General features: G+C 43.1%; 1 long non-coding RNA gene across 1 annotated transcript in view; it reads left to right on the forward strand.

The window, feature by feature from the left end:
* LOC310827019 overlaps window positions 1-19719 on the forward strand; it is a 95723-nt gene that overhangs the window by 65064 nt on the left and 10940 nt on the right. The window contains exon 2 of the long non-coding RNA XR_014556139.1: window positions 8270-8451. This is a non-coding gene — a long non-coding RNA (uncharacterized lncRNA). The remainder of the gene's footprint in view (window positions 1-8269; window positions 8452-19719) is intronic.

Consider the following 19719-nt stretch of genomic DNA (forward strand, 5'->3'; position numbering starts at 1 on the left):
GCCAACAGCCTAAGCACTATACCACATATACCGCCAAGACCATAAAACACCGGTCCTGAAAGACCTACATTGGCTCCCAGTACCGAGCACAATTCAGTTTCCGAGCACAATTCAGAGTGTTGGTGCTGACCTTTAAAGCCCTAAAGGGCCTTGGCCCAGTATACCTGAAGGAGCATCTCCACCCCCACCATTCAGCCTGGACACTGAGGTCCAGCGCCGAGGGCCTTCTGGCAGTTCTCTGTAACCTTGCAGTGACTCCAGCTGCAGACAAGGGAGGGGATGGCTTGTGTTCTAAGCCACTTCAATAGAACTTTAATAGCATCTAAACCCTATGCATGCATTTTATTGTTTTTGCAAAATATGCTAGTTCTTGGGTTGCGCTCAAGAGACTCTATTTGTCCTTGGGAAAATGGAGAGAGGAAAGTATTAAAGTCTCTCAATATGACTTTCAAGGCACATTAAGTCTGCTCATGTGCATCACTTGGGACAGTTTCAGTAAAAAAGAAAGAAAGAAAGCAAACCAGCACAACTTTCGAAATTATATCAATCTTTCTGTTGACACCCAGATATCTCTAGACAGCAGTAAATGACATGCTGATGGACATAGTATGACTGAAGGACATTCACCCGAATGAGAAATGGGAAATAAAACCTCTGAAAACTGACATAAAATGTATTTGTAAATATTTTAACTACTGCCATGCTTAGAGAATTTGCCCATGGGTGTTTGGTACCCATGTGGGTGCAAAGCATGAAGGGGTTCTCATTAATGTCCTGCCTTGTCCCAATGCCTGTTGTCTTTGTCCATGGAGACAAAGACTCTTGAGAGTCCCATGGACTGCAAGGAGATCAAACCTATCCATTCTTAAGTAAATCAGCCCTGAGTGCTCACTGGAAGGACAGATCCTGAAGCTGAGGTTCCAATACTTTGGCCACCTTATGAGAAGAGAAGACTCCCTGGAAAAGACTCTCATGTTGGGAAAGATGGAGGGAACAAGGAGAAGGGGACGGCAGAGGACGAGATGGTTGGACAGTGTTCTCAAAGCTACAAACATGAGTTTGACCAAACTGAGGGAGGCAGTGGAAGACAGGAGTGCCTGGCATGCTCTGGTCCATGGGGTCACGAAGAGTCGAACACGACTAAACGACTAAACAACATTGTCCCATTGCATAGATTAGGGAGACTTGAGGAATGTCCAGGAGAGCTCTGGGGCTCCTTTCATTAACTTGCAGTCCATATATTCCCCACATTCTCTCTCTCTCTCTCTCTCTCTCTGTGTGTGTGTGTGTGTGTGTGTGTGCTAGGCCCGAGCAACGCAATCCAGGTCCGGTCCCGAATCCAAGGATTCCACGAGGAGTCAGTCCGACAGGGCCAAGGCAGGACACAAGGCAAGAAACCAAGCTAGGTCAGGCACAGAGTCTCAGGCAGGTTCTAGCAAACAGCAATGTTGTTCCCGCAACCTGGGGCTGGGTCCGACAGCCTTTTATCTTTGTCGGGGTAACGACCGGTCCTGATCCCCTGGCGACTCACTTCCCTGTTTCACTCGAAGGCGAGAACTCCTCCTGCATGTACTCAGGTCTCTCCTTCTCTCAGAACTTTGTCTCTGCAGCTCAGGAGATGCCTGTGGGTTACTAGACCCAGAGGCCGCCTCAGCCTCTCCTGACCCAACTGGCACTGGAGCAGCTTTAAGTGATGGCCCAGCTGAAGGCAACGAGGTAATTCCCGCATCTGGAGCCAGGGCAGGCTCAGGCCCCTGACTCGGCCCAGCTGGTGCTTGTTGCAGGGTAGCCTGTGCAGACTGGGGCTCTTCAGAATCAAGCCCCAGACTTGGTTCAGATGCCACCTGAGGCAAAGGATCTGGTGCGGACTGAGACTTCTCTGGTGCTGAGTCTGAGCCCGAGTCCCAGGCCTTCTCTCTCTCTCTCTCTCTCTCTCTCTCTCTCTGGAACATTCAGGGGAGCTGGTGGCTTTAACTTACAGCCCATTACCTCCCTGTATACCTTTCTCTCTCTCCTCCCGCCCCCCTGGCCATTCTTCCTTGAGCCCATCCCAAAAAGAGGCAGGTTGGAATGGGATGGCAGCAGAACAGGGTGGGGCAGGGACGAAATGGGGGAATCCCCACTCACGCGTGTCCTGTAACAGAACTCCAGTGTAAGTGGCTCCCACAGGGGAGCTGCAGAAACCATGTGGTTGGTCAAAGTAGCCGTGGCTTCAAAAAGGTTGAGAAAACCACTGTCATAGATTGCATAGGCATGCCTCCCAAGCAATGCACATTCAGCTTCAATTCCAATGTGGAATGGGGCACAGAAGACCACTGGAGAAGGGCAAAATTGCCCTTCTTGTTGCTGAGCAGAGTGCCCTTTACTTCAGAGTAAACATGATTAAGATGGTGCTTTTAGAGGATGATATTCAAATGACTCCAGAGATTGATTCTTTGAATAAACAAGGAAAACTAAATTAAGTCCATCATCATTTTTTTTCTTTTGTTTGCTAATTGGCTCCTCTTTGAAGATCAATAAAAGGAGAGAACAGTCCCTTGATTACTATTAACTATCCTTGAAATGTAACTCCTTTACTATTTAATGAATATTGCATTGAAAATGCTGTTTAATAATCCATAGATAAATGAGCAAGCTGGAGATTTGACTTTTTAAAATAGAAATATATTTAAAAGAAACAATAATGTCGCCTTTTACCTTGATAAATAGAAACTGAACATCCATATTAAAAGCAAAAAAAAAAAGTATTTTATGAATACTTACAAAACACAATAGCTGAAGCAGTATCCCACCCCACCCCCCACCCCTTGGTATGTTTGCTCCTTCAATTGTTACCCTGCAGCTAGAGCTGAGCGAATACTGGAACACACTTTTGTTAATATTACTTCTAATTCAAAATCAAATTTAAGCCCAACCTTCCTGATAACCCTTTGATGTTGCCTTCCAGCACAAACAAAAGAAATTCAGCCTCAAAAATGCCTTGCGATAGCTGAAGCTTGAGCTTGAATGTTTGCCAAAAGGAGTTTTAAGTACATGCTAAAATTTATTACCTTACACCTTACATAACATCAGGAGTGTTTCAAGGGGTGAAATGCAATACCCAAAGGTTAATATAGCCTGTTTACCATATATATATATATATATATATATTTGCTTTCGTAGATTTTCACGGGTACAGGAATGCAGGTTTTGGTGTCCTCGGGTGTCTTCCCGTGTAAAAGTTGGGGTGTCTAGGCGACGTTTCGACGAGGTCTCACTCGTCATCTTCAGGCTGGTGCTTTCGGCTTCTTGTTACTGGAACAGAGCGGGATCTCAATGTTTGAGTTCCTATAAATACTGTAGAGGGGGTGTGGTGTCTAGCCTCCAATGTTCTGGGCAGAGAGGAAGTTCCCAGGCTAGTGTGCCTTTTCTTCTTTTGTTCCTTAATTATTTGAGAGATACCTTGAGTGATTTCTTGAGTGATATCCTGAGTACCACTTAGGTGGGTCATTAGGTGTGGATTAGTTGCTAAAGTCTTTGTGTCTTGACCTCTTGAACTTTGTGAAGAGTTTTCCTGAGAAGATGGCTGTATTGCACTTAGTTGTGCTTTGGCTTGGCTTCGTGTATAGGGGCGAGCTGTGGTTTTGTGGCTTGTGTCAGCCAGATCTGTGTAGGGATTGCAGGGGGGTGCAGCATCCGGAGGTGCCACCATGGATTGGCTACTGGATGGTGTCAGTAATTCATCTGTGGAGAGGGTCTGGGTTTGGGTCTGGTGTGGTTGATTGGTGTTGGCGTTCTGTGTGCCTCTGGATCTGGTGTCAGTTTTTGTGGGGAGGGCTAATTTCCAGATGTCTGGCAAGCGGGATGTGTCGTCACGCTTGTTCATGTTGTGAGGGTGTTTCTCTATCTCGATGGCTTCCATGATTATTCTCTTGTGGTGATGTTCCGTGTTAAAGAGCAATTTGGAATCTGCAAAATTAATTTCGTGTCTTGGTTTTTGGGGGGTGTTTCCTTTTGGATTAGCCAACAACCAACTTCCCTTCCTTGACGTCCTAATCTACAAAAAACCTGATGGCTCCCTAGGACACACTATCTACCAGAAAAAAACACACACCAACCGCTACTTACATGCACAATCACACCACCACCCTGCACAAATAAACTCCGTAGCCAAGACTCTCATCTCCAGAACCAAACGCCTGGCTGACAAAGACCACTTGACAACTGAGTTACAGAATCTCTCAAATGTGTTAATTGCCAATGGATACCAGCAAAACAGGATTACGAAGCTAATCCAAAAGGAAACACCCCCCAAAAACCAAGACACAGAAGAAAACAATGGCATGGCCCTCCTTCCTTATATCAAGGGCACTACAGATAAAATTAGCAAAATCCTCCATAAACACAATATCAAAACAGCCTTTTGCACCAACCAAAAAATAGCCAATATCCTCAGAAACCCCAAGGATAAAATCCAGTTGGAAAACCAAGGGATCTATGAAATACCCTGCAAAGTCTGCCCAGCCACGTACATTGGACAAACAAACAGACGAATAAATGCACGTATCGCAGAACACAAGAATGCCGTCAAAAAAGAAGAAAAAACTTCCTCTCTTTTCCAACACATGAAAGAAACAGGACACGAAATTAATTTTGCAGATTCCAAATTGCTCTTTAACACGGAACATCACCACAAGAGAATAATCATGGAAGCCATCGAGATAGAGAAACACCCTCACAACATGAACAAGCGTGACGACACATCCCGCTTGCCAGACATCTGGAAATTAGCCCTCCCCACAAAAACTGACACCAGATCCAGAGGCACACAGAACGCCAACACCAATCAACCACACCAGACCCAAACCCAGACCCTCTCCACAGATGAATTACTGACACCATCCAGTAGCCAATCCATGGTGGCACCTCCGGATGCTGCACCCCCCTGCAATCCCTACACAGATCTGGCTGACACAAGCCACAAAACCACAGCTCGCCCCTATACACGAAGCCAAGCCAAAGCACAACTAAGTGCAATACAGCCATCTTCTCAGGAAAACTCTTCACAAAGTTCAAGAGGTCAAGACACAAAGACTTTAGCAACTAATCCACACCTAATGACCCACCTAAGTGGTACTCAGGATATCACTCAAGAAATCACTCAAGGTATCTCTCAAATAATTAAGGAACAAAAGAAGAAAAGGCACACTAGCCTGGGAACTTCCTCTCTGCCCAGAACATTGGAGGCTAGACACCACACCCCCTCTACAGTATTTATAGGAACTCAAACATTGAGATCCCGCTCTGTTCCAGTAACAAGAAGCCGAAAGCACCAGCCTGAAGATGACGAGTGAGACCTCGTCGAAACGTCGCCTAGACACCCCAACTTTTACACGGGAAGACACCCGAGGACACCAAAACCTGCATATATATATATATATATATATATATATATATATATATATATATGCCTATGCAAGTATATGCAGAACTTTCTGCAGCAGTAAACAATTGTAACAAAGGTCTCTTATAAAATATAAACTGGTAATGTCAAATGGTAACTATAAATTCCATGTAATCCGTCAGCCTTACAGTACAAAACTCTGCAGATTTACTCAGAAGTAAGTCCCAGTGAGTTAAATGGTACTTGCTCATAGACAGATGTGTATATGATTTCTTTGGTGATCATTTGTAGCTGAGTAAGACTGTCTTCCATAAACACAGTTTTAACAATGAGTCCATAAGTGACTGTGGAGGCCAATTCTGGATCCACACATCCTTTCACAGTGGGGACATTGGTTCCCGGGCAGGAGTTGATCACAGCGTGGATTTGCCAAGCGTGCCTTCCTCCCAGCACATTTCTCCCCTGCGTCCTGCGTTTCAGTGTCTTCAAGGCCCATGATACCTTTGGTAAAGGCTGTTCTCCAATCGGAGCACTCGCAGGCCAGTGTTTCCCTGTTGCCAGTGTTTATACTACATTTTTAAAGATTTGCCTTGAGACAGTCTTTAAACCTCTTTTGTTGACCACCAGCATTACGCTTTCCATTTTTAAGTTCGGAATAGTTGCTTTGGAAGATGACCATCAGCCATCCGCAAAACATGACCAGTCCAACGAAAATGATGCTGAAGAATCATTGCTTCAACAGACCTTGTGCTTGGTCTACTCAATAAGTTAAATGGGACTTATTCCCATGTTATGGTGCATTGGATTGGAGTCTTAACCGTCTGTTAATTAAGACTATGCTTTAAGTTTTGCTTTTGAAGATTGATAGCATTATGCTCCTGCCCCCTTAAAATAAATTAAAATGAGGTCTGGGAAACTGCAGAACCCAGGGCAGTAGTGTTAAGAGTTCTGAATTATCTTTAATAGATTATTAAATTTGCTTCTCACCCACCCTAAAAGGAGACGGTGACAGATGATGGAAGGAGAAGGCTGATAGAGCTGGTCTTTCAGCAGCACTGGCAGAATGGCCCTTTCTCCCATACCCCATGCAGCCATGCCCTGGAGCAATTTGTCCCTTTGTTGCAGTTTAGTGGAATGGCTTCTGCCAGGTGACACGGGAAAGAGGAGCGCAAGAGAACTGGTTTTTCGGTGGTGGCAGCAACCTTGAAATGGACCTCCCTTCCCACACTGATGCAGTGGAACCACTGTCACTCTCTGGACTGGAGCCTCTTGGCTTTGCTACTCCTGCTCCTTGCTCTCTGCCCACCTGCCTTCTCTCGGAATGTGTACAATGGCAAGAGTGAGTCAATGCACCAGTCCCATCCATTAACCTTCCCCCCCCCCCAAAGCTAGGCTGTTGTGCTTGCAGGGCCTAGAAGAAGATGAGGATCGGGCGGGGTGGTTTTCCACTCAAGGTACCTTGCACAAGAGAACAGACCCCACCCAAAACAAAACACTGAAACCTTCAGCTGGGATTGTACATACGCACATAGGTGTGAGTTCAAATTCTTTTCTGTAGAGAACTCAAAGAGAAGAGGCCCAGTCCCTAAATATAGCAACCGGCCCAACCTGTATCCTTATCAGGTGTATAAAAGAGTTGCTTGTTGACATGTAGACTGTTCTAAATGTTACCTTGGTTGCTCTTTCCCCAGATACTTGATTAGTACTATAATTAGGCACTGGAGAATGTGACGAGGAAATTAATGTCAAGATGTCCCCCTTTCTGGAGATTAGGACTCTTATAAATGCCAGGAATACTGAAGAGTTTGCCCTCAGCGCTGCTGACCTCAGCAATGCTAGGCATGCTTAACAGGAACATGGCAGTAAATTGGCTGGGAGGGTTAGGATAAATGACAAGAAATGAATGCATTTGAATGGCTTGATGGGATGATGCTTTAAGTGCCCCTCCCCATCATGGTTCACTTGCTGTTTTCAGGTGTGCTCTCATTGTGGGGTGGGGGTTGAAGAATCCACAAGGAGGCATTAGTAAATCCCAGCTGAGAAGAGCCTGAGAAACAACTGCAAAATAAAAATAACAGTGACCGAAATCTCACTGGGGTGGGGTCAGATACATACGTAATTGTATTTGTATGTCACCTTTCCACAGTTCAAACCATGCTCAAAGCAGCTTACAACACAGAAAAAATGCATAATTACAGCATAACAAAAGCAATCATTAACAAATAAATAAAACTTTAAAGAATACACAACCAAACTGAACAATTTCCACATAAATCACAACAAGACCTTAAATAAAGATACAAAAAAACCTACAGCAGCAACAGCATCAACCCTGGTCCAACAAAACCCCCAAAACAATGCACAAGAGTCTGTTCGGAAACCTCAGCTTCATGTAGCTGGAATCAGTCAGGTCCCCACCCTCCCAGGTGAGGTGAAAAAAGGCCAGCAACGCAGGGAGCAGGTCTTTCAGGGCTCAAACAACCACAGTGGGCAAAGTTATAGACAAATGAGAACTAAATGACAATCAACTTTGAAAACCTTTGGTTGACTGTTCCCATTCATGTCCAAGTGCCTGGGAATGGATTCTGTACTTGGACTTTTCTTGCAGATGCTCTTATGTTCTTCTATTCAAAGTCATCCTCTTTCTTGGGTGTGAAGAAGCTTTGGCCCTCCATGTTTGTTATTGAACTACAACTCCCAGCACTCCTAGCCATTGGTCATGCTGGCTGGGGCCAACTGGAGCCCCAGCCAGCATAACCAATGGCCAGGGATGATGAGAGTTGTAGTTTTATTGTGTTTTTAATATTCTGTTGGGAGCCACCCAGAGTGGCTGGGGCAACCCAGTCAGATGGGTGGCATACAAATAAATTGTTGTTGTTGTTTCAGCAACAGCTGAAGGGTGAAAGGTTTCCAATACCTGTTCTACCTGAAGGGTTTTCTGGTCAAAATCCAGTTTAAAGATCAAGTATACAAAGAAGGGAGAGCAGAGACCTTGAAGTAATGGCAGACTGAGCAATCACACAGTAAGAATCACGCAGGTCACCGAGTTAAGAGTCTTCCCCATGGTGGTGAGATGCTTTCTATTTATATTATGGTAATTGTTTCTGAACTTGCGTCAATACTTATAAAATAGAATGCACACATTTTAAGCAAATGCGTCTTCCTTTGTCCTGGGGGGAAGCAATCAACAAATGTCCAACAGAACCATGAATGTTTATAATATGGAATTATGGATTTTGCTGGATGCAGCAGAGAGAGAGAGAGAGAGAGAGAGAGAGAGAGAGAGAGGGAGGTAGAATGAACCAGACTTCTTCTTCCATTCCCACCTTTAGCATCTGAGAGAGGTTTCCTAGAAGAGTAAGAATCCCCATTCACCATAATGTAACACCAACACATAGCTGTTTACAGTGCTATTTTTCTAGAAAATGAGGCGCCGGAACTCATTGTGAACCCTCGTTCTCTTAGAATGGAATGGTGTCCACGTGAGATGTGCCAGAACTGAGTTCCAGTAAGTTCCAGCTGAAAATAAAAAGCCCAGGCTGTTTATAGGATTCATTGCCAGCTGCTATTGACTGAAGTCAGACATCTTTTTGATTCATCGAATGAGCCATCTTACATATGTCATTCCTTCCTACATTCTTGATCAAACCATCTGGCCCAGAAAACCAGGCCAAAACCATACTTAAGAGACTGGAAAGTGGAGGAAATGAAAGGCTCCAAGAGCCACGAGAAATAAACACAACAAAAAGCACACCATGGCAATAGAAGAGGAGTGTGGGTGGTGGAAAACGACTGGAGTATGCACACATACACTTGCCATCATTTCAATTGCAGCTTTCTTATGTTGTGTAAATGCTTGTGAAGGATAGTAGTTTCTAAAGAGAGTGTTATTGCTGGTTGGATAAAATTCCTTCCAAGCAAATAAGGCAGCTAAGTCCAACAGGTCCTGGCAGGTGCTGTTTTGAAACTTAGCAGCATCCCTGGAAGGATCACGGTAAGATATTCCCAGAGGTGAATGCCAGGGAAGAAGGGTGATGTTTCTTGAGACTAGAAGCTATTGGGAAAGGCAGTTAGCATCTGCGCAGTATACTGCAAGGCTGGATGAGTGCTGAATGGTGCCCAGCCTCATCAACACTGGTGTAAACATTTAATTATGGTTTAGACATATTGAATGAGTCCAGTTTCACCATCTCATTGGTAGGAGTAGATCTAGTCTAAACTGCATAACATATGAAAGCATTTCTCCCTTGAAAACAATAGTAAGAGAGCTAATCAATAAACGTATGCTGCGCAACTCTGTAAGTAAAACATTTTTTGTTTTTTATGGTTACATAATGGGAGTCATGTAAGGTGGGGGACAGGATATAAAGCATCTGCATGCACCTTTGGCATCATTTAAGATCTTGTCCTTCCAACAATTTGAAACTGGACATATTGGTGTTTTGTACAATCAATGCTGCCTTAACCCAGCTGTTACATTCTGAGCTCAGGCAACGCAATGCCTCGTGAGGGAGATTTTGTAACTTCTGAACCTTCTCACAAGGTTCTAGCCAAATCCTAGCCAAACTAATATAATTCATTATTCATGCTGTCTACTCAACAAAGGCCTTTAGCTATTATAACAAGTACTTCTTAGTATTTATGTATCTTAATAATCAGTTTTTTCCCTTCTATACAGAAAAAAGATGCGTTGCCTTTAAAAGTGAAGGGGAAATATGTGAGTCTTTCAGTCTCTGCATGCCAAATTTCCTGTGCAGGTACCTGAGCAGAATGCAGCAAATGTCCTTGAAGGCCAGTCATTGTCACATTTTACAGTCAGCAAGCTGCATTTAGCAAAGAATTGTTTATTATTTCTTTAGAACACATTATGACACCAAAGAGGCCAGCATGAACTCTGAATAAAAATGACATTTTTTCCCCAGTGCCTCATGCAGAAAGAGAGGACTGTTTACCATAAGAAAGATACCAAATGCATCTTCATATTGTAATACTGAAAGGCCTCTGAATTTATTTTACCTCACGGTTTTCCCTACTGTTGTGGACTGACGCCATCAAAAATAAATTTCAGAGTAAACAAAATTATATAGCCATTCAACAAATTTTCATTGCACAGGATACCATCATTAGTATAGAAGAAGCAAAGCAAATTTCCCTGTCTCTATTACCATGTGCTCTCTCTCCTGTATGACTGAAGCAATGTTGAGAAAGTGAGAGATGCAAGTTGGATGAGGAGGACATAATGTAGATAACACCAGAAAAACCGAGAGACAAGAAGCTTCAAATCCACATTAAACTCTCCTGTGGATAAGCCCTCAGACAGGATAGGAAAGCAGCCTGGACACACAGGGTGGCATTCAGCTAAGTTTTACTTGCAGGAAACCCACTTAAATGAATTAACATGACTGTTAGATCCATTAATTTCAGCAGATGTTTTCTGAGTAAAACTTGAATTCCACCCCAATGACTAATCTGTCCACTCTGAATTTGTGAGCGGGATGGCCATGTTGGAAAATGATGTGGTTTGTTATCTAAGATAAGGTCCACAATTCACACTGTGAAGGATTGATATCATTTCAATCATTCTGAGTTCTGTTTCTAGTTATAAAATGGCTGCTTTTAGTTTTAAAGGGTGTTCTGTCCAAAAGGATCAAAAGCCTACAGAAGGGCCAAACATTCGGCCCAAGAAAAAGAAACTTAAGAGGAGGAAAGAAACCTAATGACTTCTGAAATGAAAAAGAAACTTAATAATTTTGGGGAAATGAAAAGTTACCCAGAGCTCTACTCTCCTTCTGATTGGCCGAGGGGTTAGGAAAAAGAGTTGGAATAATGTATACACTAGAACCAGTTGAATGTACTGAGGATACAAACCTATCACAAAATACAGTGAGCCAGCTGCCTTGGCTGAAAATTTTGGATACTATTAATGTTGGTTGCTATTTTCTATGGACAGAACTAGAAGCCAGTGCAGGGATTCACACACCCAGAGCCAGCTAGAATCCAAATACTAAAGTGAAAAGTTTAGATCTAGAAACCAATGTTGCAGCATAAAGTGAGTTTTGGAAAAATCTATTTTCCAGGTGATTTCTCAGTAAAACCCCACTTCTCTTAAAGCTGGAAAAGAGAAGAAAGTTGGCTGCTTGTTTCAGAAGCAATTTACATTTGACATTTAATTCTCACCATTAGTCATTTAGCTTTCTCCAGACAGATTTGGCACTGTGGAGCTAAAACTGCAAATGAAATCAATTTCTCCCATTCTCTAACAGGATATGTTTGTGTGTTTCAAAGCAAAATTCAGGGAGAGTGAATGGGAGGGTAGAAAGGACTTAAAATTGCCAAATGCCTCTTAGGTACAGAAGCATTTCATCCAGTTTCAATGCTGCTAGGTTAGCCACCTTATTAGCACTACTGTTATTAGGAGCACGGTCCATTACATTAAAAAAATAAACCCTAAATAAATACGTATTCGGCATGCCATCAACATACACATTCAAAATTTCACACATGCAACAACCAAAGGCAAAACTGAATATTGTACAAAATGTGCAAAGCACATAAACTATGTGTTTCGTGGAAATTTTGCCACTACATCTGCTTGCAGAGTGGGGTGCGAACACTGAAGACCAAAGGATTAATTTCAGACCCAGTGTGAACTTTTGTACTACATACAGGGCCTCTGGCACAACACTCACTTGAAGCCTAGTGTTATTTCATTTGGAAGCTGCAAGTGCGTAACTTGATGGTTTCTTCAAACGTCTTCCAAGGAGATGAAAAAACAATGCTGTGTTGTGCCTCTTTTGGCTCCTATTTATCAAATTGCTCATATCAGGGGAAAGAGGGGAATTTAGCACCACCTGTGAAGATGAAGGGTTATCCGGTTTCCTAATGTGCCAGTCAGAACAGGGAGGTGGCAGATTGGAAAGAACATAGGGTGGCTGTCATATGGCAGAATCACAGTTGCTCATCTGCCTGGAGAGAAAACACTATACTACAAAGAGCTGACAGTGGTGAAAAATAACAGTGGGCAAGAATCAAAGCAAGATGGATACCTCCTACCCAGTCCTATAAAAAAAGAAGAGATGCTGGCTAAAGTCTCATTTAAAATCTCACTCTAAAGAGTGTTGTAGACACATAGAATGCATACAAATTCTAGATAAATAGGAATCCTATTTGTGTGAGACTGTACTGTCACTATAGTATATGGAAAACATATAGTGAATCTCAACAGAAGTGATTTTCTAAAAGTGTGAAGAATAAACTTTGTTATAGAATGAATAGCATTCTGCCCATGTAGACAACAGAAACCTTGCTTCCACATGGGATCGGTGCTCCTCCTGCATGCAGGGCTGTTGTTGTTGTTTGTAGCAGCCACACAACATTGGCATCAAAATGCCAGCCTGTAACTTTCCCCATTTAATCCAGATTAACCCTTTCCATGGAAAAGCATTCCTGTTTAGCTTACCCAGATGCTTAGAAAGTTGAGGTGATCTTAATTTGCTTTAATAATGTAACTTTTGCATGCTTAAGAGTAGGGTTGTACTTTTTTCTTGATTTTACTGTTGTTGTTTTACAATCAAGCAGTATATAAATTTCATGAAATAAATGAATAATAAAAAAAGAAAAATCAAATGAGTTGTGTGTTGTTTTTTTTTAAAAAATATAAACCCTGTAATCAGTGACCTGTCTAAATGTCATGTCTAAATGTCCTATTTGCAATATTAAGCCCCTGTGTGGAAGAGAAAGGATGTGGCTGAGGCTCAGCGAGAAACATGGGCTCAGGTGGTGCATAATGTACCTTCTACCTCCTGTGGTAGGAATGGGGGACCTTTGGCCATACAAATATTGTTGCACTCCAATTCCCATCAACCCCAGGCAGCATAGCCAATGGTCAGGGATGATGGGAGGTATAGTCCAACAACACCTGGAGGACCATGGGTTCCCTATCCCTGTTCTCTGGCAGCGCTTGACCACTAAACTGAACCTACAGGAAGCAGTAATGCCTTCCTTACAGGTATGTTGCATGTCCTTTTACCATCTGTACTTTTCCAATTCACCATATCTACTGTGCAGGCTAGCAGATCAATGCGAACATCATGTCGGTGTCAGTGGAGGACGGTCCACAGAGCAAACAGGGTGCTGCTCACCAGCCTCAGCCTGCCTTCACCTCTCCTTACTTAAAACCAGCCTAAGGAGTGGCCCTGGCTGACAGCTTCCTCTTCCTTAGCCTCAGTGTTGCCTTTGCGTGGACAGGCGGAGTCCCCGGATCCCGCGCGGTCCCCCCGTCATGTGGAATAATGACTCAAGACAACGTGCTATGGGATTAAATTGGCCACAACTTTATTAAATTTCAAATGTGGGTAGACCTTGGCTCAGGCATTGGGCGTTCTCCCTCCCCAGTCCCCAGCCGGGGACCTAGGGAGCATCAGGGTTATCCAGTGTGTGGGGGGGATGGGCCGGCTCTGGAGAACATACGCCGCCACCGCAGGGGAGAGCAATGACGACCTTTCGGCGTACGGTCAAAGCCTCCCTTCAGAAACCCCTTTAACGGGGAACCCTGGTATCGCCGCCGCAAAGAGGAAGATGGACAAAAGGATTCCGCCCAAGGCCTGATACCGCCAAAGTTGTGACGTTTTGCTACGGGAAAGGCGAAACCTGCCAATGCAGGGAAATTCCTTTCCGGCCCTTTAACAGCGACCTTAACGTAGCAGCGCCTGCATACCTGTGAAGAAAAGTTAACCTGCAAAACCTGTGAGGAAAAGTTAACCTGCAAAATAAGACATTAACTGAGGGTGGGTAGGGTGGGAGAAGCTCTGGAGCCAAGTGAGGATTCCCAGGTAAGATTCTCCCTCTATTGTGTGGGCAGGTAATCCCTCCCCTACCTGGCCTGGTATCCTTGGCAACGCTTCCCCCAGGTGGGATTGGACAACTGACTGAGGTAGGTGGAGACCTCCAGGTATCCCACCTGAGGGAAGGCAAAGCCAAGCCTATGCTGTTGGAGCCGCTCCAGATCTAGGGGCTGCACGCGTCCACGCAAAGGGCGCCCCCTGTTTTAAGCGGGGAGCGGTCATTGTAGAACTCAGCAGAGAAGGCGACGGAGACAAACCAGAGTTACTTGGCTCTATTTGCATTGGCTGTGTGTCCCTGCATTCTGGCCTTCTAGTTCCAATGGGCACCAATTCCCACTGGTTTGTATGATATTGTTGTGAGCATGGGTAAGCATGAAGGTTAATGGAGCTAATGAAGGACTCCTTAGGTTGGCCAAACCTGCTAGCTGTCTGTTAGTATTTTCCTTTTTTTAAGAGAAATTGCTGGGTTATGACTCTCAATAGCTGGATCTTCCTGAATGGAGAAAATGCATCCCTCTTCCCCGACCCAAGGATATCGTAATGTAGGTGTGTGTCTATCTGTCTATGAAAGAGTACAAAGAATGCAGACTGCATTTTTTGAGAAAGACACAGGTAAAGAAGCAGAGGTCTAGTTTTTAGGTTCTGAAAAGTGCCTTTTGGGAGACTGGTTGTCTGATAGAAGACAGTGGGGTTTTCTATTAGAATGTTTAGCCTGTGCACACTTACCGATGTTCAGCCTGTGTACATGAATCCAAATATTACCAAACACCATAACGCTCCAGTGACCGCCTCCTAAAGGAAACAAGAGCTGCACCCCTGAAACTTCACACAGCTCAGGAAAGTGTGGCAGACATGACAGCAACAAGATTGTTTTGTCTTTCTAATAATTGATATTGATCCATTTAAAGACTTGTGCAGAATGTTCCAAAAACAGAACGTAAGTATGTGTTGCTAGAGTCAACTGGCAGACGTTGAGGCCTCACCTAATTTAGGCCATGGATTTGAGGCAACCTTTCGGTAATAATTCCAATATCCGTTTTATGCATAGAGAAATATAAAAGAGAGAAAATAAAGAAAAAAGGGGGAGCGATAGGAAGAAAATATTCCAGGAGGCATTTCAAAAAAGCATTAGAATGAGGAGAACATATTTTCAACTGCCTTTGTGCTACTGAAATATAGTTAACATTCTGATATTATAGAGGTGGACATAATATTCATCCCTGGATAGAAAGTAGTGGATCAAAAACTCATTTTAGCCTATATTGTACAAAGCTGTCTGGTGTAGTGGAAGGAATTTATCATCTTATGGAAGTAAACCTAACAAAACAGGTTTCTGTTTCTTGCCAATCTGTAATTTAGACTGCCTTCGCCTAAAAGGAAGCCTGCCGTTTGCTGTCTCAGAACTGTGGTGAGATATAATGCAAGGGAAAGAGGTGTATTTAAACAAGGCATTCACTAAGTCTGCTAGCTGAAAGACCAGGACATAAGCATAAAGATAGTGGTGCTATTCATATTGGTTGGATGCAAAAGCCATCCTCCCAGACAATGGAGCATGCATAAAAAGGGACCCCCCCATAAATTTGAAGCGAATAGTGGTGCTCCGTGTAAGGGGAGTTCCTGATTGATCTTGGACCCCACCCTGTCCCCACATGAGGAGATTTGATACATGGGCATGCAAAGGACCCCTGTTTTCACACATGTGGTTAGCATGTTAGCTAGACATAACACTACAGCACACACAAACACACCCAACACAATATCATCTGAACATCCCTTATGTGCTGTATATAGTACTTTCCCCATCCTATGAGTGAGGCTCCACTCTGCATGCCCTTGTATTGTAAGGCAAGACCTGGACTAGTTTGCAGTAGCATCCCAATTGCAGGATGTCCTCCCCAAGGATACATTTTGAGGCAATCATGTTGGGTATTAGAAGTATCCATAACAGTGGAGAATTTGGCATGCACAAATCCGAGGCAGCCCTGGGTACATAGCTGGATTATGGTACAAAATTCCCAACCAGTTTCCAAGGAATCCAAGTATAGGAAACAAAACACAGGCTGGGTTTGCTACAACATCACCTCTGCTTCTAATATGAGAAGGTATGAAATAATACCTGGTAGCTTGCTTCAGCTTTATTGAATGCAATTTCTTTCCTGCGGTTATGTTTCCAGAGCTTTTATCTTCAAATCATTTGGAAAACTTAAAAGCTATGCATTAAACCTGACTACTACTTAGTGCAACATGACAGGTTTGGGGAAAATAGCTGTTTAGTATTCAGAGGTAAGAACGAAACCAAATTATTTTCTGTCCTAGGCACAAGCACATTTACACAGCAGCCATTCCACCTATATTCCTTTGGTTGGCTTGGAATGAATCAAAAGCTATTAAGAGAAGTAACAGAGCAATGCTTTCCTGATCCAAGCCAATTTCCATGACTCTCCAATGTTTCCACACCTGGATCACTCCTGTAACACATGCAGAAGGGTGCTGTGGGGAAGGATGACGAATCCACAGTAGTATGAAAGTTACCAACCCATTTCTGAGATCCTCAAAAAGACTGATATCTTTTCAGAAAGAATTTTCTTTCCTGTACACACACAATGGGTTAGATTCAGACAAAGCGCTGTGTGCAATGTAGCAGAAAGTTAAAGTCACTCAATGATTTCTTTGCTCTGCTGGTGGAACAAAGCACGCAGAACACTGGATACAACCAGTTTCTTGGGTTTCTCATTTCTTTCCTGCAAAATTATGCTAGGCTCCACTTTTGAATGTATAATACACACAAGAGGACTGTTGCCACCAGAGCTGGGGTGCTTTATTAAAATCAAAAGGGCCTTATTAAATGAATGCCCATGTAGCTTGCTAATTTATAATTACAATGGTACCTTGGGCTACAGACGCTTCAGGTTACAGACTCCGCTAACCCAGGAATAGTATCTCGGGTTAAGAACTTTGCTTCAGGATGAGAACAGAAATCACACAGTGGTGGTGCAACGGCAGCAGGAGGCCCCATTAGCTAAAGTGGTACTTCAGGTTAAGAACAGTTTCAGGTTAAGAACGGACCTCCAGAACGAATTAAGTTCTTAACCTGAGGTACCACTGTATTGTAGTCTCTGAACAGTGTTGACCAGAAAAGGAAGAAAGTCTGTTTGTAAAAAGAGAGAGAGAGAAAACAAATTTGGCCAGCTGAAAATACCCCTAGTCCCTGGCCCAAAACATCCTGCAGGTGCTTAGTATTCATAGATCTTTGCCATGCTATGCATTCTTCTTCATTATGAAGTGTCTGCTTTTTAGAAAGCAACCAGTATTGATTTTCTTTAGATCCTTGCTGTCACAAGAGCACCTAACTTAACACGTTTGCAATAATATTAATTAAAACATAACGTGTGATGTGTGTTGCCTGATGAAGAAACGACGGTCACCTCGTATGAGTGATTTCCAAAGTTTTATAAAGAAGACCCGCCATTTCCCACTGCCTCTCCCTCCAAAACAGGCCTAAATTCACACATACAGCCTCCGAAAAGAAGGTTTGCTGTGGCAGGACTGAAGTCACCTGAATGAGACCTGTGAGCTGGATTCCCCCACCCCCGGCCAGATAAAATGGAGGGAGGGGAATATTGGCAGAACCTGGGGCTCTCCTGATGTTGCTGGACTCTAGCTCCCATCAGCCCTTGCCAGCTTAGTCTATGGTCAGGGATTATGGGAGCTGTAATCCTGCAATGCCTGGAAGACTCGAGGTTACCCCCCTTCCCCCACTCGAGACTTTGCCTCCAGAGTAAGGATGGGGAAGAAATTCAATTCAGTTTGCATTTAAAGATGAACCTAACAAACTCGCGCTTTCCAAAACAATCATCCTTTAGCATCTGCACGTCTTTGAATTTTTCAATGCAGTTCTCTAGCCAAGCAATGTGTACAGAGTCAGATTTAGGTCTGATGAGGCCCTAAGCTACTGAAGGTAATGGGGCCCTTTGTATGTCCAGCTGTCCTTTGTCAACAACAAATTGTTGCTGCTTTTTGTGTTGAATATATGCTATATGGTCATTTATGGACCTAACAGGTATTTAAAGCCATTTACTTACATCATAGGAGCCTACACAGCACAAAACACTGTTGCTGTATGTAGATTTGATTTTATTTGTTTTTTATCTTCTATTTTGGAAATGTACATCCAGTTTTTTCCCCTTTAAATTTTTTGGGGGGGCCCAAGTGAATAGAGCCCTAAGCTATAGCTTGTTTAGCTTATACATAAATCTGGCACTGTGTACAAATATGCATATACTGGTGCATTTTGAAAATGCATACATTAGTGAAAACAGCATACAGAAGTGCATTGTACTGGATAAAACTGCTTTGCAAAAAAAAACAAAAACAACCCTCAGGTTTATTGGATAAAATTGCATACAGAAAAGAGTATAAGGAGAAATTCACACAAAAATGCTGATGCATTTTCAGAAGATTTTTTTTTTTAAATCACAAACCCATCATTATTTCTATGCCACCTTTCCATAGTTAAAAGCATGCTCAAGGTGGCTTTCAACATCTGGAACAGATGAGGAAATGCGAACTTAATATTGGAGGAATGAGAAACTGAAACAAACCAAAATTGGCAGAGTCAGTTAAGGTCCCTGTACAAAATCCCCTCCTTGGAATCCCTCATGTACAGAACTGCAACGCTCTCCCCCACATTGCCATATCTCCTGGCAGCAAGCACCCTCACCTCCATCTATTGCATGTAGACGACAAAGTAGGCTTAGGTTTGTTTGGCACAAATGGTACATTTCAAGATATAATCCTCGTTTTAATTAAACATTCTGTATTGCTGGTTATAGCAGGTCTCATAATATTAAAGGTTTTTAAAGAAGGATGTTTTAAAGCATTGCTTTGGAAAGCTGCTTATGTATATCCCTGTTTTTACACTTCCCCAAATATAATTTCTGTAACAACAAAGAATATCAATCCAGACAGAAATAGCTTAACCCCCATGAAGATACCAGTGCCCTGCCTTTTCTAAGCATCCTTATATTTTTAGTCTAATGGCTCCTATTTCTTCCCAGGTACCGTTAGAAAAACTGAAGTGGCAACTCAGTAAACTCCCTGTACAGCTTCATGGTTGCATATTTGTCGGGAAATATTTAAGTACAGAGCTATGTTTGTGCTGCCGCTCAGTGGTCAAACGGTGTAGGGGACGTTGGAGAATAAAAGCTAATGTAAGCATGTTCATATACGGCAAACCAAGAATACAAGTTTCAAATACATGGGAATGCAGACCATCCAAGTGTCCCTATTTTCCCGTGACAGTCCCGGATTTACAGAAGCTGTCCCGGTTTCTGATTTGATCCCAGAATGTCCCACCTTTCCTTAGGATGTCTCTATTTTCATCGAAGAAATGTTAGAGGGTATGCTGAACTTTGTTTCATATCTATGAAGACACTTGTAGGAAATCATCAAAAATCAAGGCACAGTCAAAATGCGTATTTCATGTGCATATTT

This window comes from Podarcis gaigeae, assembly GCF_964106915.1.
Source record: "Podarcis gaigeae genome assembly, chromosome: 11".
Classification (NCBI taxonomy): domain Eukaryota; kingdom Metazoa; phylum Chordata; class Lepidosauria; order Squamata; family Lacertidae; genus Podarcis; species Podarcis gaigeae.